At 46.7% G+C, this 13,279-nt stretch overlaps 1 protein-coding gene across 5 annotated transcripts in view; it reads left to right on the forward strand.

Moving 5' to 3' along the window:
• plxnb1b (plexin b1b) overlaps positions 1-13,279 on the forward strand; it is a 323,503-nt gene that overhangs the window by 64,175 nt on the left and 246,049 nt on the right. The window contains exon 1 of one of the 5 annotated variants that reach the window (XM_072472814.1): positions 11,336-11,532. The exons of the other annotated variants lie outside the window; for them this stretch is intronic. The gene's annotated coding sequence lies outside the window, so the exon portion shown is untranslated. Of the gene's footprint in view, positions 1-11,335; positions 11,533-13,279 lie in introns of those variants that run through there. 5 annotated transcript variants of the gene reach the window in all.

Here is a 13,279-nt window from a genome sequence, read left to right on the forward strand (position 1 = left end):
GCTGCTCTTGTCCTTCTAGATGGTAGCCCTCGTGGGTTTGTAAGGTGCTATCTAAGGAACCTTGGGGCATTACTGCAGTGCATCTTGTAGATGGCACACATGGCTGCCACTGTGGTGGAGAGATTGATTGTTTGTGGAAGGGGTGCCAATCAAGTGGGCTGCATTGTCCTGGATGGTGTTGTTGAGGCTGTACACACAACCAGGCAAGTGGGGAGTCTTCCATCACACTTCTGACTTGTGCCTTGTAGATGGTGGACAGGCTTTGGGGAGTCAGGAGGTGAGTTACTCGCCCTAGGATCCCCAGCTTCTGACCTGCTCTTGTAGCCACAGTATTAATATGGCTAGTCCAGTTCAGTTTCTGATCAATGGTAACTTCCCGGATGTTGATAATGAGGGATTCAGCGATGTTAATGCCATTGAATGTCATGGGGAGATGGCTAGATCCTCTCTTTTGTGGGGCACTAATGTAACTTGCCACTTGTCAGCCCAAGGCTGGATATTGTCCAGGTCTTGCTACATTTGGACATGGGATTGCTTCATTATTGAGGAGTGACGAGTGGTATGATGTATGGCATCAGCAGCATCCTGTGCATACTTTTGGATCTAAATCTGTTAACCTACACTAAGCTGACTGGACTTCAGTAAATGGGAAATGTCCCATATCCTCCGTAATTGAGTAAAGGACAGTTCACCTAGTTATTTTGTCAGTAGTTTGGTTCACAGATTTTTACGCATCTGGGGATGAGTTTTCTCGGAGTACAATATATTATTGAAGGCAGCTTAGTGCCTCCCCATCCCCCAACCACCTAGCTCACAATACTTGGGTGAGATGGTTGTCTTCAAGATATGTTTCTCACAAGCTGAATAGACATTCTCTGTCTAGACTTGTGCACGGACATATCAACAGGGTCCGATACTGGCAGCATGGCAAATGTACCAAAGCAAGAGTCATGACCTTGAGGTGAGAGGGGAAGTGCCATGTCAGTGCAGTTGCGGGGAATTCTCCCATCATCTGTGTGGCAAAAGGAGAAGGTCTATATCAGTGGCTAATTTTTACAGCACCAATGTGATTGTGGGCTCTAAATTCTTAATTCTGTTAACATTTGCTTTTGCATGCTGCACCAAAGTTAAATTCTAGCTTGAAGCTGATGAGAGGAATGTGTTGCACATGTTAAGACCCCCTCGGGGGCCAAGGACTATGAAACTCTCGGGTAATTGGGGGTGGGATTTCTGCCTTAACAAGGAGGAACCTCTCAGTATAAAACCCCAACCTGGATGCAGGTCGTGGAGGATGGCCCTTCGAGGAGAGGAGTTGGTGCTATTGTAACTACTGTGTATATCGTAATAAACCTTTGTTCATTCCTATCCTCCCGTGCATTCCTGCATCCCATTGGAGTCTACAGCACAGTGGCACAGTCAGGCCATAAACAGTAAATAAACAGTTGAGAAAACATTGTCCCATTGCACAATGGACATGTGTACTTGGTTAGTTAGACATGATGCAACAAGGTGGAGCAATTACTATCGGGATTCCAACTGTGTGCAGCTACTGGCGCAACCAGCATCAACTTATCTCTGTCCAATTACCAGCTGCAAAGTCAATGGACATGGGTCAGTATTCCGTAAATCAGTGATGGGCGACCATATCCAGTGAGTGGGCACCATGAGTCTCCCTCCTTCATCTCAGTGGCCACAAGATTGAGACGAGGCATGTTCACTCACCATGACCCCATGAATAAGATTAAATATACATTTTATAACACCAAATATTTCACAACGAGTTACAGAAGAAGCTTAATCATTTATATATTACTAGAACTGTCCTCCAGCTTCAACTGGTTTTTTTAAAAAAAAAAGAAATATTTGCACTTTGGATGCTGAGGGAGTGCACAGCCCTCATGGTCAGTGCTGTGAGCAATCAGCACACACTTCGCTGCATTTGCTCTTAATTTGCGTGTGTTTCACTTCCATCACATCGGTCGGTGATCTGCGGAATGTGGACATCCTGTCGTGGGCAGCGGTCAACGAAATGTCGCATAGGCCACACTCCGAACCCAGGTGGGCCGCAGGTCTCCCACTACTGCCCTAAATGCTGCAACTGGTGCAGAATTGCACATGTCAATAATGTTCAGGTTCTTTTGAGTGTTGCAAATGCTGATGAACAATCCCATCAGAGTTTACTTTGCGGAACGTGTGCTGTCTGCATTCTCCCTCTTCAGGCAAATATGATTTGAATTTGAATCAAAAGGGGGCAAAGCAGCAAAGGGAAACGTAAATCATTGAGTAACAACACAGATTGCCGAGGCCAGAGAAGGAGCAAAGTTAGCACGTGTGCTCATTTCTAGCACTTTGAAGCAGTGATGTTTTGTTAGACGTGTCTCGAACCTTGGTAAAACCATGTTTGGAGGATTCTGCACAGTTCTGATCTCCCATGATCTTCAAGAAAAGAACATTGAAATACTGGAGAAGGCGCAAAAACAAAAAATTAGATTTGCCAGGATGTTACCATAACTGAGAGGTTACACCTTGTTATGATCCAGGGTCTAGAGAACCCCAAAGGTTAACTGGAGTTCATAGAATAAACATTGTTTTGCTTCAAAAAATACTTTTCCATTTCTGCTGCACCACACCTGTAGGGTGGGCAGTGTGTTCCCCATACCACAGTCTATTAAAAGTTGTGGGTCAGGTGAACTCCAGTTAACCTTTTTAAAACATCCAGTAAATGTCTTTGCAATCATTAATTCAAATACAACCCCCAAAGAATACAACACTAAATAATGATCAAGCTGCCCTTTTAACATCCATAAGACTTAAAAACAAAACCTTTAACAGAAGCACATCAGGTTAAAGTCACTACTGAAAACATTTATACTTCTGAATTCACCAAATGATCAAGAGATAGTCTTTTGATGGCAGAAAGAACAGCAGTGCACCTGCTTGGTCTGGCTTCAGCTCCAACACTGAAAACGAAACTAAAACACACCCGGCAGCAAACAGCCTAAAACGAAAGTAAAAAGCTGGCAGACAGACCAGCTCCACCCACTCTCTGACATCACTGCAGTAGTAAACACCCATTTCTTAAAGGTACTCTCACTACAGATATTTATATACACACCCATTTCTTAAAGGTACTCTCACATGCCAACCTATTGACAAAGATTGAACAGTCTGGAGCTCGTTTCTCTAGAAAAGAGAAGGTTGGGGACTGAACTGATAGAAGTCTTGCAGAATTTTAAAGATTCTATTGAGTTAGACATCCAACAGGTGTTCCCATTTGGAGCATCCAAAACCAGGAGTCACAAATACAAAATGGTCACAAACCAATCTAAACCTATTGGAGCAAATGCCGATTACAAGAGTAACTCTGCATAAAAATCTAACGATTTGCTACCAATTGCACATTTGTGCCCAATGCTGGAGGATGAGGTACCCTCTGTGATGTAAGGTCCTCGGAATACTGATTAGCAAGTGCTCATTGTGGAGTTAAACAAGATATCTATTCCTTTTATTTGCAAGCATGACTGACTATCAGACTTTGCACCTCAAACCTGTCGCCTGGGATTTTTATTTTGTGTTCTCTCAATTCAGTGACTCCATGGAAGGAGGGAAAATAACTTCAGATTGTTCTTTTAGGTTGCTGGTTTCTGGTGCCTGAAGCCTTTGGTATTGTTGGCAGAACCCTCCTCTTTTTAAGTCAGGAAGTTCAGGATTTATGCCTAATGAGGTTTGAGCACCTAACTCAGGCTGGCTAGTTAGTGTCGCACCGAGGGGGGCGCTTATCTGCATTGTTTGAAGTGCAGCCTCTCTGGTGACGTTTGAACCAAGGCTTAATTTGCCTGCTCAGCTAGCTGTGCTGTTGTTAAGGGAAGAGCCCAGTTGGTACTCGGATGTCCTGACCAACATTCCTCCCTCACCCAGTCCTTAGCACCTTTTGTTGATACAAACATTGGTGGCTGTGTTTGCCATTGTAACAATAGCTATGGCTTTGTAAGTGTTTTAAAATGTCCACTTTGCCTTCGTCATAGCATTTCCAACTTCTCGTCAAATAGCTTTAAGCACCGCAGCAGTGGCACGTTTCAAAGCTGCAGGCAGTTCTCCCGGTGCTCTGACCAATATTTATCTCGAATCATCACAAAGAGAGATCATCTGATAATTTATCTCCTATACTTTCTATATCCAACTTAACTTCCGTGCTCCCTACGTTACTGCGATGATTGTTCTTCAGAAGCTAGCTGTGAAGTGCTTTGGGATGTACTGAGGCTGTTTAAGTTGCTGCACAAAGTCAAGAACCTCCTTCGTATGTGCTTGCTCGCATGTTATGATTTTGACATTGGGATTTAGACAATCCGTAACGGCATGCAGCATATCTCTCACCGGAGTAACTGCCAGGTCAGGACCAGTTTGGGTTTGCCTGTAATTACCCATATTTATAGAATAGTTTGTTAATGGGGTCTGTGAGGAATGAGCGAGGTGTCGGAAGGCAGAGCTTGCCCATCGAGGCAACAACCAGCATCAACACACAGACATTTGGAATACTCATTAAATTATGGGTCTGGTCTGTTGCTGCCAGATTTCATTGACCTCAGGTCCGTCTTTGATGCGCAAATTGGTCATGTTGTTGATTACACCTTCCAGCACTCTATAGCTTCTGTATCAATGGACTCGTCTGATGGGCAGAAAATGGTGTTCAATCTGGAAAAAAGTGTGAGGTAATGCATTTTGGGGGAGGCTAACAAGACCAGCGAATGGACAACAAATGGTAAGGTACTGTACTGAGATGCGACCTTGGGAGTGCATGTCCACAGATCTCTCATGGTTGCTGGATGGTCAAGATGGCATATAGAACATTGCTTCTATCAGCCAAGTTTATAGAATATAATAGCTGGGAGGTTGTGCTGGAACTTTATTAGCTCGGCCACAGCGGAAGTACTGTGTGCTGTTCTCATCATTGCACTACAGGAAAGATGTCACTGCACTAGAGAGAGTGCAGCAGGGATTTATGAGGATGTTACCTGAACTGGGGAATTTTAGTTCTGAGAAAAGATAGGAATAGAGGAGGTTGAGGGACCTAGATGACCAGGCGTAGAGTTAGGAATAAAAGGTTGGCTATTTAGAGGGGTCAGTTTTTCACCCAGAAGGTGGTGGAGATTTGAAACTTCCAGAAGGTGGTGGAGATTTGAAACTTCCAGAAGATGGTGGAGATCTGAAACTCACTGTCTGTAAGGGTAGTAGAGGCACAAACCCCTATAACTTTTGAAAAGAACTTGGATAAGCAAGTAATGCGCTGTAATCTACATGGCCAAGGACCAAGAGCTGGAAAGTGGGATTAAGCTGGATGGCTGCGTGTCTGATAGCAAGAATGTGATAGGCTGAATGGCCTCCGTCCACACTGTAGATTTCTCTGATTCAACAGCTGCTGTACTCTGATCCCTGGAATCATTCATTCTCTTCTGGGTTCGTGATTTTGCTGTTGCACTTCGGCTTCTGAAATTGGGGAATTAGGGGCGGGATTCTCTAATCCCGCGGCAGAGTGTTCATGCCGTTGTAAACGCCTTTGTGTTTTACGACGGCGTGAACGGGCCGCTGCCAGGACTAATTCTGGCCCCTACAGGGGGCCAGCACGGCGCTGGGGCGGTTCGCGCCGCTCCAGCTGCCGATCCCGGCGCGAACTGTGCGCCACGGGGTCCGCACATGCGCAGGGGCGCCGGTGCCAACGCAACATGGCGCAGGACTACAGGGGCCGGCACGTAGGGAAGGAGGCCCCCAGCCCAAAAGGACGGCCTGTCGATTGGTGGGTCCCGATCGCGGGTCAGGCCACATCGGAGGCCCCCCCCCGAGGTCTGACCCCCCCCCCCCCACAGGCCGCCACCCGACCCTTCCATCCCGAGGTCCTGCCGGCTCGGAGCAGGTTAGAACAGCGCCGGCGGGACTCCGTTTTATTCTTACGGCCGCTTGGCCCATCCGGGCTGGAGAATTGACGGGCCGGCCGCGTAGAGTGGCCCGCGACCGCGACCGCGCTGCGCCAACCACACCAGCGCCAATGGCACCGATTCTCCGCTCTGCGGCGAATCGCGTGCCAGCGTCAGGGCGGCGTGGCCCAGCCGGTGGGATTCTCCGGCCCGGCCCAGGGCTGGGAGAATCCCGCCCTAACTGCCTGGAGCGAGTCATGACTGTCAGTCTTTGGTGATCCTAATTAAACAGGAGCTGGTGTTAAAATAGCTTCTGGTACAGCTTAGTGCACCCCAGTATTAACTACCCTTGAAATCAAACATTGGGAACAATCCTCGTCAGCTTTGGATGTGTTTAGAGGCAAATTTGATTAAAACGGTCTGTGGTGGAACTGAAAGAGATTAACGGATGATGGATGGTCAAGAGAACAATAGATGACCGGATACACTGTCCCGATGATAGGTTTATTTAATATAATTCATGTCTATGGTTTTACTTGGGCCTCCGAGTAATAGTAATTTAAGTCTGTTTCCTGCTATCCTGATGGATGATATTCTTAAATTAGACACCCCCTCTCAGATGTGGCTCTTGAGCGAAAACTGCTGGGATGGTGTTTTTTTCAGAAGTGTTTCTATTCAAATTTTAATATTTTTACATTGAACACACATTACATAACAAAATATACCGAACAGCAATCCCAGAAACCCTCCCACAGGACCCCGACCAACCTCACCAACCCGCTCCCTCCCCATCCTCCCTAGCAATAGACGGTCACCAGCTCTCCAAAATGTAGTATAAACGAGCCCCATCTTTTATGGAACGCCTCGCATGCCCTTCTTAAAGCAAATTCCACCTACTCTAAGTGCAACAACACCAAATCCCCCAGCTACACCGAGGCACAGGGCGGAAAAACCGGCCTCCACCCCAACAGGACCCGGCTGCCAGCGATCTACGAGTCGAAGGCTAAAACATCTGCCCCCGCACCCGTCCGCAAGTCTGACACCCTGAATATGGCCTCCAGGGGACTGGGCTCTTAATCCACATGCAAGATCGTCAACACGGTGCTGCAGAACAACCCCCAAAATTTCTCCAACTTTGGGCAGGACCAGAACATGTGTACATGGTTGGGCCCCTCCCACACTGCTCACAAATATCCTCCACACCCTCAAACAGCCGGCTCATCCTCAACTTAGTCAGGTGCGCTCTGTGTACGTCCTTTAGCTGTATCAACCCCAGCCTTCGACACGAGGATAAGGTATTCATCCTCTGCAGCACCACACAACACAACCCCTCCTCCAGCACCATCACCAGCTCCTCCTCCCACTTGCCCCTCCTCCAGCACCACCTCCAGCTCCTCCTCCCACTTTGCCCGAAACACGTTCCAGAGATGCCACATCCTCCTCCAAAATCCTCCCATATATTGCCGAGTTGATTTCCCCCCTCCAGCCCCATCACCAACGGCACCCCCCTGCAGCAACGAGGAGAGTGGCGCCACCGGAAAGGTCGGAAACGCTTTTTCGCAAAATCGCGCACCTGAGACGCTCCCCACGCGGTACCCTAAACTCTCCCTCAGTTCCTCCAAACTTGCAAATCGCCCTTCCAAAAACAAGTCCTTCATCACCATCACCCCTCGCTCTCTCCTCCCATCCCCGAAACCTCGTGTCCATCCTCCCTGGCTCAAACCCGTAGTCCCCTTGGATCGGCATCAACTTCAGCCCCGCCTCCAAACTAAAGTCCTGCCAAAATTGGCCCCATGGTTTTCAGCGTGGCCACCACCACAGGACTCGACGAGAACTTTCCAGGGGCAAATGGGAGTGACCCCATTGCCATCGTCTGCAATCCCGACCCCTTGCAAGAGCCTGCCTCCATCTTCACCCGCAAAGCCTCCTTTTCCTGCTCCAACCCCGCACCTTCTCCACCGTTGCCCTCCAAAAGTATAACCGTTTGGAAGGGCTAATCTCCCCAACTGTCACCCTCTCTGAAGTACCGATCTCCTAATCCGTGCCACCTTACTTGCAAAAACAACAAAACCAACCTATCCAGCCCCATAGAAACGATTTTGGCAAAGAGACCGGTAAGCTATGAAATAAAACACAGCAAAATGTTCACCGTAACCACTTGCACCCAGCCTGCCAATGATAGGGCAAGACTGTCCCTCCTTGATACATCCGTCTTGACCCTGCCCACCAAACTCGTAAAGTTCAACTTACTGAACCAGGCCAATCCTGAGCCCCAAAAATGGCAACCCCCCCCACCACAAAATACTCCCTTTTCCCCAAATTTAACTTGTAGCCTGAAAATGCCCCAAATCTTTTAAGCAGTCCCATTATCATAGAGTTTTCAGTGCAGAAGGAGGCCATTCAGCCCATCGAGTCTGCACTGGCTCTTGGAAAGAGCACCACACCCAAGTCCACACCTCCACCCTATCCCCATAACCCAGTAACCCCACCCAACACTAAGGGCTATTTTGGACACTAAGGGCAATTCACCTAACCTGCACATCTTTCGACTGTGGGAGGAAACTGGAGCACCAGGAAAACCTACGCACACACGGGGAGCATGTGCAGACTCTACTGTTATATCCCCTACTGAGGAGCCTGGATTAGAGATATGTAGCATAGAACACACACAGTGCAGAAGGAGGCCACCTGGCTCATCGAGTCCCCACCCCCGCAACCCAACAACCCCTCCCAACCCTTTTGGACACTAAGGGCAATTTAGCATGGCCAATCCACCTAACCTGCACTTCTTTGGACTGTGGGAGGAAACCGGAGTACCCGGAGGAAACCCACGCAGACACTGGGAGAACGTGCAGACTCCGCACAGACAGTGACCCAAGCCGGGAATCGAACCTGGGGCCCTGGCGCTGTGAAGCCACAGTGCTAGCCACTTGTGCTACCATGCTGCCCTAAATGCAGCAACAAATAATCAGCATACAGGAACACGCGTTTCACCCCCCACCTTCCCCACCACAAACTTAGGCCCAATCCCAACCCTCTCTGTGGTGAGATGCCTGCGAATAGTATTGTACATAGTTAACAATGTGACCTCCAACCAGCTGGTGGCGTCAGACATGGGTCACATCCTTTGGTTGCACTAGACTTTCCCACAAATAATCATAACCAAATTCTGTATAACTGTACATAACACACAACTCCAATGACTTCCCTATATCTGTTACTTTTAGGAGTAACTATAAGCATAGATACAAGAAGGGAAACCTGTATATGGAGTATTATGAATTTGAAGATTCCAATCGGAACATGGCAGCCCCACAGTTTTCCCCACAGGTGGTATTTTAAAATATTGCATTCTGATCTTATTTCATATATTTCGAATGAGTTATTCGGTTAAATAAGAATTTTGGAAGGAGATTATTATTTGAGTTGTTTGAAGCTTAGGCATTTCTCTGCATTGGAGATTGAGGGACAGTTGATTGAACATTTGAGATGTTCCAGCACTGACTGGCAGGGAAGATGTAATTACATTTTGACAGTGTAGGCCGTTTCCTTTCTAAATATGGACAGGAGGAATTCAAGTGGAAAAGTTGGCAGAAAGCAAGGATATTATGACAAACGTTTTAAACCTAGAAAATGCTGGAAATAATCAGCAGGTCAAGAGGCATCTCTACCTAGTTCCCACTAACATCCTTTCGGGAAAGAAACCATCATTACCTGGTCTGGCCTACATGTGAATCCAGGTCCACAACAATGTGGTTGACTCTTTAATGCCCTCTCAATTATGGATAAGCAATAAATTCTGGCCAACCAAACCCAAATCCCATGAAAGAAAAAAAAAACATTTACATGGATAGATTGGATTAGCTGGAGAAGAGAAGGTTGAGAGGAGATTTGCTAGAGGTGCTCAAAATCTAGGCAGAGTGATGGGGAGAAAATTGCTTCCACACGGAAATGAACCAGAGGACCTAGGTTCCAGGTGATTTGGAAAAAAAACCTAAAAGGCGAGCCAGAAAACGTTTTCACAGCGAGTGATTATGATCTGGAATGAATTGCCTGAAAGGATAGTGGAGGCAGATTCAAACGTGGCTTTGGAAAATGGGAAAAATGAGCAGGGCTCTGGGGAAAGGACTGGGGAGTGGGACCAGCTGAATTGTTCTTGCAGTGAGCCAGCACAGATTGGAAGGGCCAAATGGCCAGTACTTGTGCTGTAATTCAACTATGATTCTACAAGTGTGGACACTTTTGGATGAGATCTTAAACCGAGGGCCCTCAGATGGACCCAAAGGTCCTATGACACTTCCAGAGCTGAGGAATTTGACCCGGTTATTTGGACGATGATTATCCCTGAACCAACACTTAAAAGTAAACAATCTCTTAAAAGTGTTCTTCGGACTTTCCTGTGTGCAAATTGGATGTTTACTTTCTTTCGTTACACCAGTTGGGTCGATGCCCGTGTGCTCTACCACTCGCTCTCGTTTTATTATAACATTGAGTGTAAACATATTCCATAAATTGAGGATTGAACTGATCCATGCCAACACATTGGGTGACGTGTTGCTTTCTGGGTGACTTGAGTTGTTCAGTAACAGGAAGGGACTGTTTCTGGGTAATATTGAAGCAGATTCCCAAGTGGAAAATAGCTTCCTCCCGGGTACAGGGAGCCAATCAAATCTCCTTTCTTAAATGAGGCAATTAAATTAATTTACAAACGGGCAAACAACAACATCCTTTCTCTTGCTTCTCGGCCTGTGTTCACCATCTTCTTGGGAGACTCCAGCAGAAATTCGTAATTGGGTTTACCCACCCAGCCACTTCAGAAGAAACATCTGCTTTTCATCCAACAACTGCAAACACAAATTACTATCTGCGCGTCGCATGTGGAATATTCAAGAACCAAATTGGGTAAATGGTGATCGCTAAGATTATGTTTGCCCCCATTCACAAGTCACTGAGACAACTTTCAAATCTTTAAAATGTAAAAAGTAAGGCTCAATTGTGAACCTCCTTTTGGTCCTTCAGAATTAACTGGTCAATAATAAAGGATATCTCGCAAAACGTGTTTCAATCTTCCCTGGAAATATTTGTTATAATTTTTTTTTCTACTTTTCTCCTACTGAAGGTACTCTGGTTCCACATGTGGCTGATTGTGCTTAGCTCATTTTCTGCATTGACCTCCTATCCGCCTCTCGCATCCCACTTGCCCTTTTCTGTGGAGGAATATGTGTTGCTAGCCAGATTGAGGAGTCTCCTAGCTTGTTAAACCTCTGCACTGCACCACGCAGTGCGTGCAGGTATGCACCTGATCTTAGTAGAGGGGTGCCACTGAAATATTTATTCATCCTGACTCCCCTTGTGCAGTTTCTATCACAGACAGCCCATCCCAGGGGAGGTGACAGGATAATCTCCGAGTGGAGATGAGTTACACCTGCAGCTGGAGTTTTGCTTTCCGTGGGGGATTGTTGAAGAGTGTTCATGGGGGATTTAGGCAGCTCTCAGTATCGGTACGGACACCTGGGCATGACCGGACTAACAAAGTGGATTGAGAATCGTACTGTTTAATGTGGTAAAATGTCTCGAGGGGCTTCGATGGAGCTTTGACGAGGCGAGATTTGGCATCGAGCAGGTAAAACTGTTGCTCACTTTGATTGGGAGGAGCAGTGAGCAAATAATTCTAAGTGAGGTTGAGAATTGTTTCGTTCTGCGATGTGGAGCGTCGGGAATTAAATCCCTTAATCCTCTTTCTGAGCAATTTACGATGCAAGGTTGCCAAATGTTCGTTGGCACTCAAAAGGGTTGTTGAGGTTGAATGACTGAGAGTTGGAGGGGGGGGAGAAGAGAGTGCATTGGGATGCTGTCTGTTCGGCTGGGGTGGGAGTGCACTTGATTGGGTCTGTTTTCTTTCCATGCTCTGATCTGTTTCTGAAGCCAAGCAGAGGAGCAGCCTGGTTAGGAATGTTGTCTCCTGGACAACAATCTTATAATCACCATAGAGTTCGCTCTGGGAGACTCAGGAACTTGCACTTAAAGAGTGGGGGAGCTGGCAGGCAGTGAGCTGATTTACTGTGGTGCTTGTCAGGCCGAGGAACAAAGGAGGGGGAGAAAAATCTAATTTTACTTTAGTAATTCCCCCTTGTCTTCCAATCCAAATGTTATGACTGTTATTAAAATATTTTATTAACCTGAGTGCCCTGTTTTGTATCGTTCAAGGGAGCCCTAGAGGCCAACGCTAGAGGTTCCAAAATATTGAAATGAACAAGCCACTAGGCTTTATATAGTCAAACAATTCCATAGAATCCCTACGGTGCAAAAGGAGGCCATATGGCCCATCAAAACTGCACAAACCCTCTGAAAGAGCGCTCCACCTAACCTGCACATCCTTGGACATTTGAGGGGCAATCGTAACAAGGCCAATCCATCTGACCTGCACATGGACCAGCCAATGAAACGAGATTGCTGATGGACAAAGGCCGCTCCTCAGAAACATTGAAGCCATGTCTGATTTGATCCTCTGCACCATTGCCATAGTTGCATAAAGAGCCAACTACATTTCATTTGGAGGTACTCGAAATTGAGCTGGATGTTTTCCCCTTGAATGACCATGAGGAGAGCAAAATGGAAACCAGGGTGGGTGCTCAAGAGGTCAGCCGTGCTCTCTACAAATAGCTTCACATTTGAATGCTCGCACCTCTAAAATTCAAATGACCGCTTAGCATTGTAATTGTCTATATTTCAAGGAGAAGCATTGTCTCAGCCTGTTGGGTCTCTGCTGATAGTAAAGTAAATCCTGTAGTCCGATGGTCCAGAGATGGGCGATCCTTTGGATTGAGCTGCATTGTTTGAGGAGGGCAGGAAGTCTTTTGCTCCAAATCTCACCTGAGTTAGAAGTGCTCAATAGAACAGAGGAAAGAATTATTTCTTCCACCTCCCGAATGAGGCTATTCCTGACCCGGAAATATCTTGTGTTGAGGAGCTTTACTCTTCAAAGAAAACTGCACATGGCCTCGGAGCACTGGCGTTTGAAAGTAGCTACCAAAGTGAGAAAGTGTCCCGTTCTCCGGAGCCGATATATCTCACCTCGTTGAGCCCAAACCTTCAATCAATTCCGAGCGGATAATCCATAGACCTGATTGATATCCTAAAGGTGGTCCAAACTGTAGCCAGGGAGAAACCATTCCCAATGGCACTAGGATCGAGAACCAGAGGATACAAATTTAAGGTGATTAACAAAAGAACTAAATGTTGTTATGCAATGAGTGGTTCCGATCTGGAATGCTCTGTGATATACGCTGATGGAATCGTGGTTTTGAAAAAGCAATTGGTGAAGCACCTGAAGGGGAAATAAATGCGCAGAGTTATGGAGAGCGGGACTA

Source organism: Scyliorhinus torazame, chromosome 13 (genome assembly GCF_047496885.1).
Source record: "Scyliorhinus torazame isolate Kashiwa2021f chromosome 13, sScyTor2.1, whole genome shotgun sequence".
Taxonomy (NCBI): Eukaryota; Metazoa; Chordata; class Chondrichthyes; order Carcharhiniformes; family Scyliorhinidae; genus Scyliorhinus; species Scyliorhinus torazame.